The sequence below is a fragment of the Pelobates fuscus genome, chromosome 2, assembly GCF_036172605.1.
Source record: "Pelobates fuscus isolate aPelFus1 chromosome 2, aPelFus1.pri, whole genome shotgun sequence".
Classification (NCBI taxonomy): Eukaryota; Metazoa; Chordata; class Amphibia; order Anura; family Pelobatidae; genus Pelobates; species Pelobates fuscus.
In genome coordinates this window covers 375,578,268-375,592,957 of record NC_086318.1, presented here as the reverse complement: position 1 = coordinate 375,592,957, position 14,690 = coordinate 375,578,268, and positions in this window count along the sequence as shown.

The following is a 14,690-nucleotide window of genomic DNA, read 5'->3' as shown; positions in this document are numbered from 1 at the left end:
TGTACAGGTTCTGATAATAGGTGTAGTAGGACTTAACTATGGTGTCAGTGGCATACAGAGATCATTTTCTCAATTGCCCTCACCCAATAGAAGCCCCCAAAATAAAAGAGTTTCTTCTCTATTCTCTTTTTTTTGGCACCAGGAATGGCATTCCTACAAATCATTTTTTTCCCTAAATAATCAACATGGTAGTTCAGAAAACAGAATTAATCAGCAATTGAGACGATCACCTGATCAGCCCAAATTAAGACGAATTACACTTATTAGTCCTACAAGTCCTTTCTAGCCATCAGGAACCACATTTGGGGAGTGCTATCCCAACAAAAGCAGCACACTGTCAATTAACATCAGAGCCAGGAATCCAAGGCTCTGTTAAAGGTGAGCATAACCATTACCACCAAGACTATATTTACGTCTTCATACAGTACTACTCAGCTGGTTTGTCTCTTTCTTGTTTTATATCCCTGGAGGAATATCATTCGGGACAAGGGGTGTGTTGCTGCCCAAAAAGCAAAAAGGATTTATTTACAGAGCCAATACCATATAGGCTCCAGTCCATGTGAGTGGTTTAATCATTTTCTACTATCACTCATTTCCATTTGAAAACCATCTGCACTATATATTATTTTTCCTTTTATTTCCCTTTGTATGCATACTAATGCCTATACTTCCAGATTGTCACTGTACTGAATGGGGTGAGTGTACCCCTTTACTATCCATATTGTAATAGCGCTCCACTTGTTGGTATATAGCCTATACCATTTTCTTGTATATCTGTATTGTATTGTGGATAAAGGGTATTCCACTTTTTGTGTTGAGCTGCTTTTACTACTTAGGCACTTTAGAGTATCACTCACTATCCCTGGTAAGAGATAGCTGTTTCTTGCATTTAAGACGAATTGCAGCTCGGAACATAATGAATCTCCAAGTCTAGAAAATTGTCTATGAGTTATAATTATATTATAAAGTAAGAACAATTTAGCAGTATATTTTTTCCATTCTCTGAAAAGTACTTGTAGCGGACTCCGGGTAACTCAACTAGTTACCTCTGCTAACTCTCCTCTAAACCAGACTGGAACCGTGTGTAATTATAGTTCTCTTTCCCCCCAGTAACCAGACGAGACATAGTTCTGGGAGTAATCTGAGTTTATTACTCTGAATGCAGCCTTTTATGCTCAGACCCAAGCATGAGGTCTCCATGCAAAATAGTACAAACCCTTCCCAGGTGTCCCTGTGTCTGGGAGATAATTGAGACAAATTGCTGGTAAATCAATTATCTCTTAGTTACAGGGAACCATATTGAAAATACACCCCAAAAACACACTTAAATGACGCAGGAACCCCACATGTATTATATCCCGAATAGCCAGGATCCGAGCACCCAAGTTGTCTAAATAACGCTCAGATCCATTTGGTGTAAGGAAATCGCCATCGGGGCAAAGTTCTGACAGGCCAGCCACGAGGTTCTAGCCCAAAATAGTTCCAGGGAAAAAGGGGCAGCAGCCGAACACCAACAAACACACCCCCTAGCTCTTAGGGAGCTTATGCTCCCTCTGGTCAGTAGTGTCTTTCTCCCGAAGAGCGCTCTCCTAACTTGTCTGGGATTGGAGCAGACAGTGGTACCGTATTCCCGGAGTTTGCGAGTTAGCATTGCTGAAATGCATTCCAAGCACTCAACGACGAGATACCGCTGCGTTCGGAAGAAAAAAGGGCTGCTATTCACTAGAGCACATGGGTTCAGTTTTATAAATTGTGGCCACACAGGGAAAGCACTTGAATTAATTAGTTCCTTTGAAGTTAACAATCCAGGGGGTTGATTGGTGTTCGGTATATATAAAAAAGGGGAAATAAGCCCACGATTGGGAGCCGGACAAGGGCTCCAATCCCCACTTCCACTACTGCTCAATGAGAGCTGTAAGCTTCTGCTCAAAAAAGCTCATTAGCTCTCCTAAGTTCTTCAGTGCAGGGTTAGCACATTGGCAGAGAGCATCATTTTATAGCTCCCAGCTAATGAGATAAGACTTGCACTGCCAGGCTTAGTTCTATGAAGAGAGAGAACAACCAAATGTTCCCCTTATTCCTGTTACAGATAAGTGGCAAGGGAGAGGTTAGACCTGCGGTGAGTGCTGCACTTTCCTTGGTCAGAAGGATGGGAGAAATTTGTTTAAAATTAGAAGTACCTGACAAAAGGTGTGATGAAAAAAGTAGTTTACAATAGGGAGCACCTGGGAAATGACTTGTACCTATTTGCCGAGGTTGAGATTAAAAATACTCAGAATAGGGGGCCTGACCTTCAAGATGGAAAGACATGCAGATTTTGAGCTCCTCTGACTTCGACAGATTTTGAGGCATAAATCCCAGCTACTGCACTTAATTGTTACCCAACAAGCATTATTTGGGTCAGGGACCTCTGGGCACACAGATTGAAACCTTTCCTGACAATTTCCGCAGCGGAATGCCCGGACAAATCTATTGTGGCCTACTGGGAGAAGAGCTGGGGAGAGGTGGCCGATCTCCTCGCTCTACAACTCGCAGCGAGGTCCTGCAGTACTCCTCCCACCCCTTTGGGGATATCCAGGTCCCCACTGGGCAAGTCTGTCGCCACAGCACATCCTTTAATTGGCAAGCATCAAACCAAGCGACATACCCAGAAGGGCGGAAAGAAACTCGCCAGACACGCGGCCCATCTAAGATGGCTGCCGCATTAACATCCCAGAGCAGCCAAAAAAGCCTGAATTGGAGAGAAGCATTTGAAGACAGGTTTGAGGCAATCTGCCAGGCCTTCTGGGACCGTCTCACCGAGCAAAGACCCACACTTACCCAACCTGAGCCGAAGACAGCCTGTAAAGCAGCAACTGCTGTCCCGGCGAAGTTTGTACATCGACTCCCCAGCGCACGACAAGTGGTACAGAACAGACGGCGGAGGCCACAACTCCTGCAATACCACAGAAAACCATCCACAAAGCCGCTTATGCCCCAGCACAACCCCCCAGGGGTGGCCAAGCCCGCAAGCACCATAGGTACACTCGGAGGACTCCCACTCAGCGAGTCATATGGCATTCAACGAGACAAGCCTGGAATCCCGCTCCTGAAGTCGGATGCTGCTGGTCCCACAGAGCCATACAATCAGAGAGCATCGTCGTCTGGAGTTGGTGGAGTACCCCTATGAGGTGGAGACACAAGCGCACAAACCCCCCATTGGGACACTCACACATTACCTGCCACCCTGCGGGGGATATACAACTGACTACCCAGCTTCCTTGCAAATCGGGAATCAGATGAAGGGGCACGAAACTGACGGAGGCAATCCTGCCAGCATAAGCCTGGTTTGCTCACCAAGTGTTGGACTCCTGTATTTTATATTCTATACAATCTTTGTTTACTAGTGATGAAGCCAGTTATTTTATTCTTACATAACAGTATATTTAAACTAATAGCTTGGATCAGATCCACTGTATTAACCACATAAAAATATACAAAGCAGCCGAGTTCCACTCTCAGTAAGGCTAAGCAACATTAAGTCTCTAGGCACTGAGTAATGTGTTGTACATAGTTTCTTGTACTTTAAAAATAGGGTAGTACTAGTGACATGTACGGTATGCTATCTTATGACAATCGGAAATGTTAGCTTTGAACATGTCTTATCTATTTGTGATACAGTGATGCTACTTTGAGATGCTAAAACCAAGCTCTCTTCTCCTTATGTTATGCTATGTTTTGTTCTGTTTTTTTTTGTTTTATTTTCTATTGCACCTAGTGAGAGATACTCTCACTCTTTTAAATAGCACCCCAGTGGACTCACTCACATGTTATCGCAATCGACTACCTCGTATGTTACCTGCTTAAGATAGGTGATTTGCTTAGACACCCTTATGTCTAACTTACCCTTGACATACCTTAATATTTCTTGTTCAATGCTATGACATGTAGACATTAGGTTTAATCTTGTTTATTTACATTAACAAAAAATGTGCAATGTTTTTTCGATGCCACACTACTGTTATAATATGTCTAAAAATCAGTTTGTTTAACTTATGCACGAATAAAATAAATAAAGAATTTAAAAGAAAATACTCAGAATAAATAACGGTTCAGGCACTCCGGGATAACAAAAAATATCTGCTTTATTGGTGCAAAAACAGCAACAATTTGACCCTACAGAGTCTTTATCAATCTTGATAAAGACCCTGTAGAGTCGAAACTTTGCTGTTTTTGCACCAATAAAGCTGCTATTTTTTGTTATCCTGGAGTGCCTGAACCAGGGATGTTTTAGCCGCGAGGCAAACAAGGCCTTGGGCGGCATTTTCCAGGGGGCCGCCCCCCAAATGCCCAGGGCAAATGTCTTGTTAGCCTTGCGGCTAACTGACATGCAGGGTTGCTGGGCTGCTGGGCTGCTGGGCGGTGCTGGCTGCTGGGCGGGCGGCTGGCAAGGGAGCTTTTTCTCTGAGCGGTCTGCTCAGCTCCCTATCGCACCGCAGAGTGAGGATGGGAGCCGGAATATGACGTCATCTTCCGCCGCCCAGCAGCCACTGGACCCACAGGGAGAAAGAGAACCTCCCCCCCAGCATTCCCAAAGGTAAGGAGGCTGGGGGGGTTAGTGTGTGTGTCTGTTAGTGTGTGTGTCCGTTAGTGTTTGTGTGTGTCTGACTGTTAGTGTGTGTGTCTGTTAGTGTGTGTCTGTTAGTGTGTGTTTGTGTCTGACTGTGTGTGTGTGTGTGTGTCTGTTAGTGTGAGTGTGTTTGCCTGTGAGTGTGTGTGTCTGCTAGTGTGTGTGTCTGCTAGTGAGTGAGTGTGTGTCTGTTAGTGTGTGTGTGTGTGTGTGTCTGACTGTGTGTGTCTGTTAGTGTGTCTGACTGTGTGTGGGTGTGTGTGTCTGTTAGTGTGAGTGTGTTTGCCTGTGAGTGTGTGTGTCTGTTAGTTAGTGAGTGTGTGTGTATCTGCTAGTGAGTGAGTGTGTGTCTGTTAGTGTGTCTGTGTGTGTCTGTTAGTGAGTGTGTCTGTTAGTGACTGTGTGTGTGTTTCTGTTAGTGAGTGTGTGTTTCTGTTAGCTAGTGTATGCGTATCTGTCAGTGAATGTGTGTGTGTCTTTAGAAGGCGGGGCGGGGGGAAGGGTTGGGTGGTGGGGGGGGAGAGAGGCGCCTGAATTTTGTCCTGCCTAGGGCAGCACAAAACCTGGATACACCACTGGCCTGAACCTTTATTTATTCTGCATATATTGGAAGAGAGGCATGGCCAGCCTTGGTTTCAGAGCACCTGGGTTACTTGGTGAGTGCGGTATCCAGTAGGTCTCTACTCTGAGATTAAAAATACTAACAAGTAGGCAACACAAATGCCCACCACTCCATATCTCTATTGCATGACCTTAAAAATGGGAGGTCCTGGCAAAGGACTCCCCTATACATATCTATGGGTGAGGGATTAAAATGGGAGGAAGCAAGCAGTTGTACTTACCACCTACTCCCTACTCGCTACCCCATACACACATCCCAGAGGCTGTTTAATTTTCTTTTTGTGTGAATCTGAATGCCCACATCTAGTTTAGGTGTTTTAAAAGCATGGGTGCAGTTTAGTAACAGTCCACCCCCAGGGGTCTATGTCACATGAACTTTTCTGGATATCTGTAGCGGTACTTACCTTATCCGGGGGCCGGCCGCGGTCCTCTCTTCAAGCCGCGCGCGGTCCTGCGGCTGCACGAGCCGCGCGCGGCTCATCCGACTGTTCAAACAGGAAGGCGGGCAGTGACCGCGAGAAGCGGTCACGTGTCCCGCCTGCAGCTAAGAGCGCGCCGCGAATCTCGGGCGCGCTCTTAAAGAGACAGTGGGAGCCTAAATTGCAAAAAGGCTCCCATTGGCTCCTGTCATGCCAATCACCCCATACACTTACCTGTTGGGGGAGTGGAAGTGACAGGAGCCAATCACGTTAGTTTGAAGGCTACTTATACTTACCCTTTTCCCTTAGTTCCTTGCCCTATCATGGTTTCTGCTACAGTTCCCTTTAGTGCTTGTTGTATTCAGTTGTGTTTCTCCGTACTTGACCTTGGCTTTGTATTCTGACTTCGTTTTCGCTTTATCCTTGTCTGTACTGTTTGCCGGCTTGCTGATTCCTGTGTACCAGACCCCGGCTAGTTCTCGTTTACGCTGTCTCTTTGTGCACTTGACCTCGGATCGCTCCTGACTCTGTACTTCTCCTTTACGTCGAGTCCGGCCACTCTAAGGTCCGGTAGACGTATCTCTCCTCTGTGCTGTCTTCTGTTTTGCTGGATCCTGCGTGTAGGGGTATATACTCGTTACATTACGATAGGGCCATGGACCCCGCAGATTTAGCTCAACAGATGGCGACCCATGAGGCTAGATTTGTAGAGCAGGATCACCGTATGGATCAAATAGCTCAGGCTCTCCAGACGCTCTTAGCTAGAACCATTCCAGCAACCGCACCTAACCCTCCTACACCCCTGCTTCCTGAAGTATCGACTATGCCTAATGCTGCAGCACATTTAACGCCTCCTCCTAGGTATGGAGGGGATTCTAAGACATGCAGAGGGTTCATTAACCAAATAGAGTTTCATTTTGAAATGTATCCACGTTCATTTCCCACAGAGAGGTCCAAAGTTGGGTTCTTTATGCACCAACTTACCGACAAAGCACTTGAATGGGCAAACCCTATTTGGGAGGCTAATGGACCTATGGTGCATAACTTTCACAGTTTCCTAACAGCTTTTCGCAGAACTTTTGACACTATGAAAAGGTCTAAGAATGCCGCTAGAGCATTAATGAGGGTTAAACAGGGTTCTAGGTCTGTGGCTGATTACGCTATACAGTTTCCTTCCCTTGCCTCACAGGTCGATTGGACCAATAATGGGTTAACTACTGCCTTCATGGAAGGCTTATCAGATTCTATATTGGATGAGGTAGCGGCTAGGGAACTTCCTGTTGCCTTAGAGGACCTTATTGACTACCTCATCGATATAGATAATAGGATTCGGGACAGGCTCTATACCAAGAACAGGAATAGACGTTTTGTTACGCCTATTCACCCCAGAGTTAATCCACCGGAGAGTGTAAAAGTATCTGAAGAGGAGCCAATGCAATTAGGGGTTGCCAAACTCTCTGATAATGAAAAATTACATAGGAGAAGAGAGGGACTCTGCCTATATTGTGGTAGGAGAGAACATATGGTAAAGGAGTGTCCTCTGCTCCCGGAAAACTCTCGCACCTAAGACCTTATAGGGGACTGGCCTTGGGTGTGATTTCTAAGTCTCCTACATTGCCTCCTAACCGACTGCTTCTCCCTGTTTCTTTACATATGGGAGAGAGTTGTATAATTGAAAACATATACGCCCTGGTTGACTCTGGGGCAGCTGAGAATTTTATAGACTCTGGTTTTGTAAAGAAAAACAATATTCCCATCAGGGAGAAGGAGATACCCTTGGCCGTTGAGGCCATAGATGGTAGACCATTGATATCTCCAGTTGTTACTCACGAGACTGCACCGCTACACATGTACACAGGGGTTCTACACTATGAAACCATTCGGTTCCAGGTCATCACCTCTCCCTCTTCACAGTTGGTATTAGGGTATCCATGGTTACGTGCCCACAATCCCATTTTTGACTGGGTGACAGGGCAGATAAAATCATGGAGTGAAGCCTGCCATGAGTCATGTACTATTGAAGTCACGCCTGTGAATTCTATTAACGTTCCTACTGTTCCTCCTTTATCTACGGCTATACCCTCTCAGTATTTAACTTTAAAGACTGTCTTTGATAAAAGAGAGGCTGACAAATTACCGCCTCACAGACCCTACGATTGTGCTATTGATTTGTTGCCTGGTACTATACCTCCCAAGGGCAGGGTGTACCCCCTATCGGTTCAAGAAAACCGTGTCATGGAGGAGTACATTAAAGAATCATTAGAAAAGGGATTTATTAGGAGATCCTCTTCTCCGGCTGGAGCGGGGTTCTTCTTTGTATCGAAGAAAGAAGGTGATTTAAGACCTTGCATTGATTATAGAGGTCTTAATAAAATCACCATCAAAAATGCTTACCCTATACCGTTAATAACAGAATTGTTTGACAGGCTCAAACATGCTACGGTATTCACCAAATTAGATCTTAGAAGAGCATACAATTTGATACGTATAAAAAAGGACCACGAATGGAAGACAGCCTTTAACACTCGGTCAGGTCATTATGAGTATACCGTCATGCCATTTGGGCTTTGCAATGCCCCAGCAGTGTTCCAAGAATTTATTAATGATGTCTTAAGGGACTTTATTCACTCATTTGTTATTGTGTACTTGGATGACATTTTAATATATTCTACAGACATTCACACTCATCACAGACATGTTACGACAGTTCTGAAGACCCTTCTTGCTAATGGTCTTTATTGCAAATTAGAAAAATGTCTATTCGACCAATCCGAGGTCCAGTTTTTAGGGTATTTGATTTCCGCTGAGGGTTTTCGGATGGATCCCCAGAAGCTCGCTGCGGTCATAGAATGGCCTCTGCCGCAAGGTCTGAAAGCCATCCAGCGTTTTATGGGTTTCTCTAATTATTATAGACGTTTTATCAAAGGTTTTTCGTCTATAGTAGCGCCTATTACTCGTATGACTAAAAAGGATGGCAATACACGTGTCTGGTCTACTGAGGCACTTCAGGCTTTTGACTTTCTTAAGACTACGTTCGCCTCTGCCCCTATTTTACAGCATCCTGTCCCCTCATTGCCATATATACTTGAGGTTGATGCTTCCGATATAGGGGTAGGTGCTGTCTTATCCCAAAGAGAGTCTCCTGACAAGCCATTGCATCCTTGTGGCTTCTTTTCTAAACAAATGTCCAAAGCAGAAAGGAATTATGATGTGGGTAATCGCGAACTCCTTGCTATCATTTTAGCACTCAAAGAATGGAGACATTTGTTAGAAGGCACTAAGGATCCCATCCTCATATTCACGGATCATAAGAACCTGTCCTACCTTAGCGAAGCTAAAAGATTGTCTTCCAGGCAGGCTAGGTGGTCACTGTTCTTGTCTCATTTTAATTATATAATAACCTATAGGCCAGGTGACCGGAACACTAAAGCGGACGCTCTGTCCAGACAATTCGAGACTATTGACAAACAGGAGATTGATGTCACTCCTGTCATTCCCCCAGACAGGATAATAGCAACTACTATATTGTCTATTTCCTCGTCCCTCTTGCAGGCCATACAAGCGAAACAGAGCATGGCACCTGGCGAGAGGCCTAATGATAAATTGTTCGTTGACGTTCCCGAGAGACGGGATATTCTGTCACTGTATCACGATACTAAGACTGCTGGACATCCTGGTATTTCCAAAACAGTGTCAGCCGTTTCTCGGTATTTCTGGTGGGATACCTTACGTAAGGATGTTACTGACTATATAAGTGCTTGTTCTACTTGTGCATGTATGAAAACCTCTCGTAGAGTTCCTTGTGGGCTGTTGCATCCGTTACCCGTTCCCGAGAGACCTTGGTCTAATCTATCAATGGATTTTATTGTTGAATTACCCCCTTCGAATGGTAACACAGTCATCCTAATGATAGTAGATCGGTTTTCCAAAATGGCTCACTTTGTGTCTCTTCGCAAGTTGCCCACTTCCAAGGAACTGGCTCTTATCTTCGCTAAAGAAGTGTTTAGATTACATGGTATTCCCTTATCTATTGTATCCGATAGGGGTAGCCAATTTATTTCCAGGTTCTGGAAAGCCTTTTGTTCGGAGATGGGTATTTCCCTCTCATTTTCTTCCGCTTACCATCCCCAGTCTAATGGAGCTGCTGAACGTGCCAACCAGTCTCTGGAGCAGTACCTCCGTTGTTTTGTGTCTCACCATCAGGACAATTGGTCTGACCTGCTTCCTTGGGCTGAATTTGCTCGGAATAACGCCACTCATGATTCTTCCGGCAAAAGCCCTTTTTACGTTGTCTATGGCCAGCATCCCGTTATTCTTCCGGCTGCATTCTCCTCACAGGGCATGCCAGTTCTGGATGAGCATTTGGCTGGTTTGCGTAATACTTGGGAGCAGGTTCAGCGTTCTTTGGTGGACTCTGCTGCCCGCCAGAAGGCTCAGGCTGACAAGCATCGCAGAGCGGCTCCTTCCTATGTTGTGGGGGACAGGGTTTTGCTTTCCACACGGAATATTCGCCTCCGGGTGCCTTCTATGAAATTGGCTCCCCGCTTCATTGGTCCTTATCGCATTATACATAAGGTTAATCCCGTTTCTTATGCCTTGGGTCTGCCTAAAAATCTGCGTATACCCAATGTATTTCACACCTCATTGTTGAAGCCTTACGTATGCAACCGCTATACCCGGAGTACACCCCCTCCCCCTCCTGTCTCTGTGGAGGGTCATGAGGAGTTCGAAGTGTCTGCTGTTATTGACTCTCGTTTCCTCAGGGGTCGGCTTCAGTACTTGGTACATTGGAAGGGTTATGGGCCTGAGGAGCGCAGTTGGATTTCTGCGGATGCTGTTCATGCTCCCCGCCTTGTACGTTCTTTCCATTCGCGTTTTCCTGCCAGACCTGGTCCTGCCCGCCCGGAGGGCGTGTCCTCAGGGGGGGGTACTGTAGCGGTACTTACCTTATCCGGGGGCCGGCCGCGGTCCTCTCTTCAAGCCGCGCGCGGTCCTGCGGCTGCACGAGCCGCGCGCGGCTCATCCGACTGTTCAAACAGGAAGGCGGGCAGTGACCGCGAGAAGCGGTCACGTGTCCCGCCTGCAGCTAAGAGCGCGCCGCGAATCTCGGGCGCGCTCTTAAAGAGACAGTGGGAGCCTAAATTGCAAAAAGGCTCCCATTGGCTCCTGTCATGCCAATCACCCCATACACTTACCTGTTGGGAGAGTGGAAGTGACAGGAGCCAATCACGTTAGTTTGAAGGCTACTTATACTTACCCTTTTCCCTTAGTTCCTTGCCCTATCGTGGTTTCTGCTACAGTTCCCTTTAGTGCTTGTTGTATTCAGTTGTGTTTCTCCGTACTTGACCTTGGCTTTGTATTCTGACTTCGTTTTCGCTTTATCCTTGTCTGTACTGTTTGCCGGCTTGCTGATTCCTGTGTACCAGACCCCGGCTAGTTCTCGTTTACGCTGTCTCTTTGTGCCCTTGACCTCGGATCGCTCCTGACTCTGTACTTCTCCTTTACGTCGAGTCCGGCCACTCTAAGGTCCGGTAGACGTATCTCTCCTCTGTGCTGTCTTCTGTTTTGCTGGATCCTGCGTGTAGGGGTATATACTCGTTACAATATCAAGGGTAACTATTTTCATCCATCACCTACCTAGTAACCACAGGCAGTAACAGGCAATGTAGAGCAGTGCAAATATAGCCCTTAGGAGCAGGAAACACACCAGGGATTTCTAAGGCTATATTTTAGCACCAGGTGGGGGAAGGGCCTGACTGCAATGGTGACTGAGTGTGTTGTTTGAGAACTCACACGAATTTAGTCCAGTCACCTGTCATTTTCACTTGCTAGCCTGACTCACCTGATAGTCCCTGATATCCTGCAACAGTTTACTGACTTACAGTAGTTATCGAATGTAGTAGTTGTCTGGATGAAGATCTCTGCTGGCTTTGTGCGTGGTGTGGTGGACCTTGTGGAGGGGAGAGGCGGCTGTTCTCCTGGCCTGACACTTGATGTCTTCCTGCAACATTAAACTGTCCCCCCTCTCTCCCTTTGGACCCATGAGGGTGATCCCGGTCCCCACACAGAGAGTTTCTTGACTTTACAGGTGACATGCAGTGAGACCGCAACTTCTGAAAATACACAGAGACCAGCACTTAAAATGGTGGACGATGTGAGTGCTCCTACAAAGAGACACTATCTCTCCTGTGCCATCTGGTGGAAGTATTCACTGCCTTTTGGTAGAAACTATGTGCTAAGAAAGATGTACCAGTTCCACAAGCCACTCAAGAACCTCTCCTAACAACGTGACAGCAGTCTGGCACCTCCTGGATCTCGGGCTGTGCACTTGCGGCGGAGAAAACTTGAAGCGGGAAATATGAAAACTGAGATAGAAAACACATTGTGGAGCTATCAAATCTGGAAGAGAGACAGTTGGATAACCAACTACAGATGCTGGGCCACCTACCTACATTGCTGGCGCTGGGCCTAAAGACCAGCATAAACTGCCCGATCGGTATATCTCCTTGTCACCCGCCTGACTAACTGCAGCAGTTCACACAGTTCATGCACCTTGTTGTTTTTTTCTCATCTATGTTTCTAATCTCCAATGTGACATACTATTCTGTTCATCTTATGACCATAGCCTGATTACAAATGCTGCATGTTTATTGCATAACTACTATATGTCTAAGCTAACATGTCACACTTGTTTGCCTATGTGATATTACCCTGTGCCACAATAAAAAATGTGATTGAAAATAAATAATAATTTAGCGCAAGCATTATAAAATGAAATTAAAAAGTAAATTCCTCTTGTCTTTAAAGGCTGGCTGAATGGGCAGCCAAATACAATTACACTAGCAAAAACATTTCTGACAATCGGTTTATTATGATTATGTTATCTAGCAAATTAAAAACAAATAACAAAAATTTTAAAAATCAGTAATTGATAATATGTCTTAATTATGTGACCTTGGCAATACTCAATACTAAAATTTTAAAATATGCAAGAAATGCAGAATAGTATCCATACATTTATATATTTAATATATTTTATTTTTTAGAGCATTGAGGACTTCAAAAATTGATGGACAAAATTTGAATGTCTTAATTAGGATTCTTACAAGACATGGATGGTGGCCACTTTTGCATTATTCACTTTAAAATGAATGTAAACATTTTTAAGACTTTCCTTAGTAATATGCATGGAGACTGTTTAGTTAAATCTTATTAAGAACAAATTCTAGAAATCTGGCAAGATTAGAGGAAAGGTTTAGATAATCTCTAATTTAGAGATATTGGCTGGGGAAGTCCACTGTTATTTTTTCTGAATGTAATAAGCAGCATCCTGCCAAATGTTAGACTCAATTACCTTCTGTATCTTCTCCAAATACTACAAGCCTGCAATCTCTCATGCTGAACTAACTTGGATAATTATTCGGTTACATGGTAAATCACACTGTAAATCAGTAAATAATCAACTGTTGAGTGTTTGTATATAAACTATGACTTTCAGCCAAACTCACACCAAATAACACATCAAAAACTATTTTACAGTTACTGTTATTCCCATTTCCACTTGTTAACCATCTTATCTGTCTGTCTGTATATCTCAGAGCTAGATTATCCAAAGGTGGCATAGGTGACTGTCTATGTTCTGGGCTCAGACAGGAACCTAGATAGCCTCTTTCTGGTCTTAGAGCTCCAGCTCTGTCTGTGAGGGGCCCTCCCTAAGCCAGTCCAGCATTGTGTTGTGTTGTACAAGATTGATGGCGCTTGCTTTTCAATGACTCGGAGCTCTGAAGCCAGCAAACTAAGTCATTATCTTAGCACCAGGACTGTAAAGGAAAAATCAAAGTGATCTGCACCCAAATAAAGCTCCCCACTGGACCACCAGTGATTCTGCTCTCAGTGTACCCTACATTGGACCACAAGGGATTATACCCCACCAACTGCTAAAATGTAAGCAGGAAGGGGGGCAAGTGAAACATATTCCCTTAATATTCAGACACTATAGACACAATCTTCTCTTCATATACATTTAGGCTTACTCAGAGTTTCCTCCACACAGACAACATGCAGACTCATTCACATACAAAATGTAGCCACCACACACACAACTTGACCAGCACACACAGGCACAATCGCTCTCTTCCACATGCACAGCACACACTTTAACTCACACAATACTCAATTTCTCTCAGACACAAACAACACAGAGGACAGGACTCTTGGAATACGCCCCAGTTTGGTATACTGCCTAAGGCCCTGGGCAATCTTAATATAGCTCTCGTCGCTTTGAGCTATATTAAGCTATATTATTTGTAACCAAAGTCACTGCATTTGAGCTCTGCCTCATATGGCTGTCTTTCTGTCCGGGGTGTGCTCAATGTAAACAGACACTGTGGCTCCATAGGAAATACATACAAAAGATCAGTCAACACTACTGAACTGTTGGAAGGTGGGAGTTTATTAGGGGAACAGAAACACACAAAATGTATCAGGATAGAAAACAATCCAACAGTCACACAGGACAAGAACAAGGATAGATATAGGCTTAACATAAAAAGCACAAAGAGATAGCACAGACAACAAACAACCAAAGGTCAACAGAGGTACACAAATTTGATTACACAAACAAGGGTCAGGGGTACGGAAATCAGAGTAGTCACAATATAAAATGTTCTTGGATGACCAGAAGGAAACCACAACAGAGCACTGAACAAATGTAAAGCTCAGCTAGTTATAAGCCTGGGGTGTTTCCTTGATAGCAACTCCCCCAAAACATGAGTGGGTGTGAGCAATTTTGTGATGATGGCATGAAGTGGGTGTGTCTTAATTACATAATAAAAGGGCGGCAACACCGGGCATTAAAAACATTGGTACAGGTGTCTGAAGGTGTGAATTTGATGTGATGTCTTCTTGGTAGAGGAACCAGGTGAGTGGCTTAGTGCAATAATATGAATCCTTACAGTATTTAAACACTTGTTAATTACATAATCCCTAAATAACAATTTGGTGGAGCAAAACAGAAAAGCTGACATGGAGTACTTTTACAA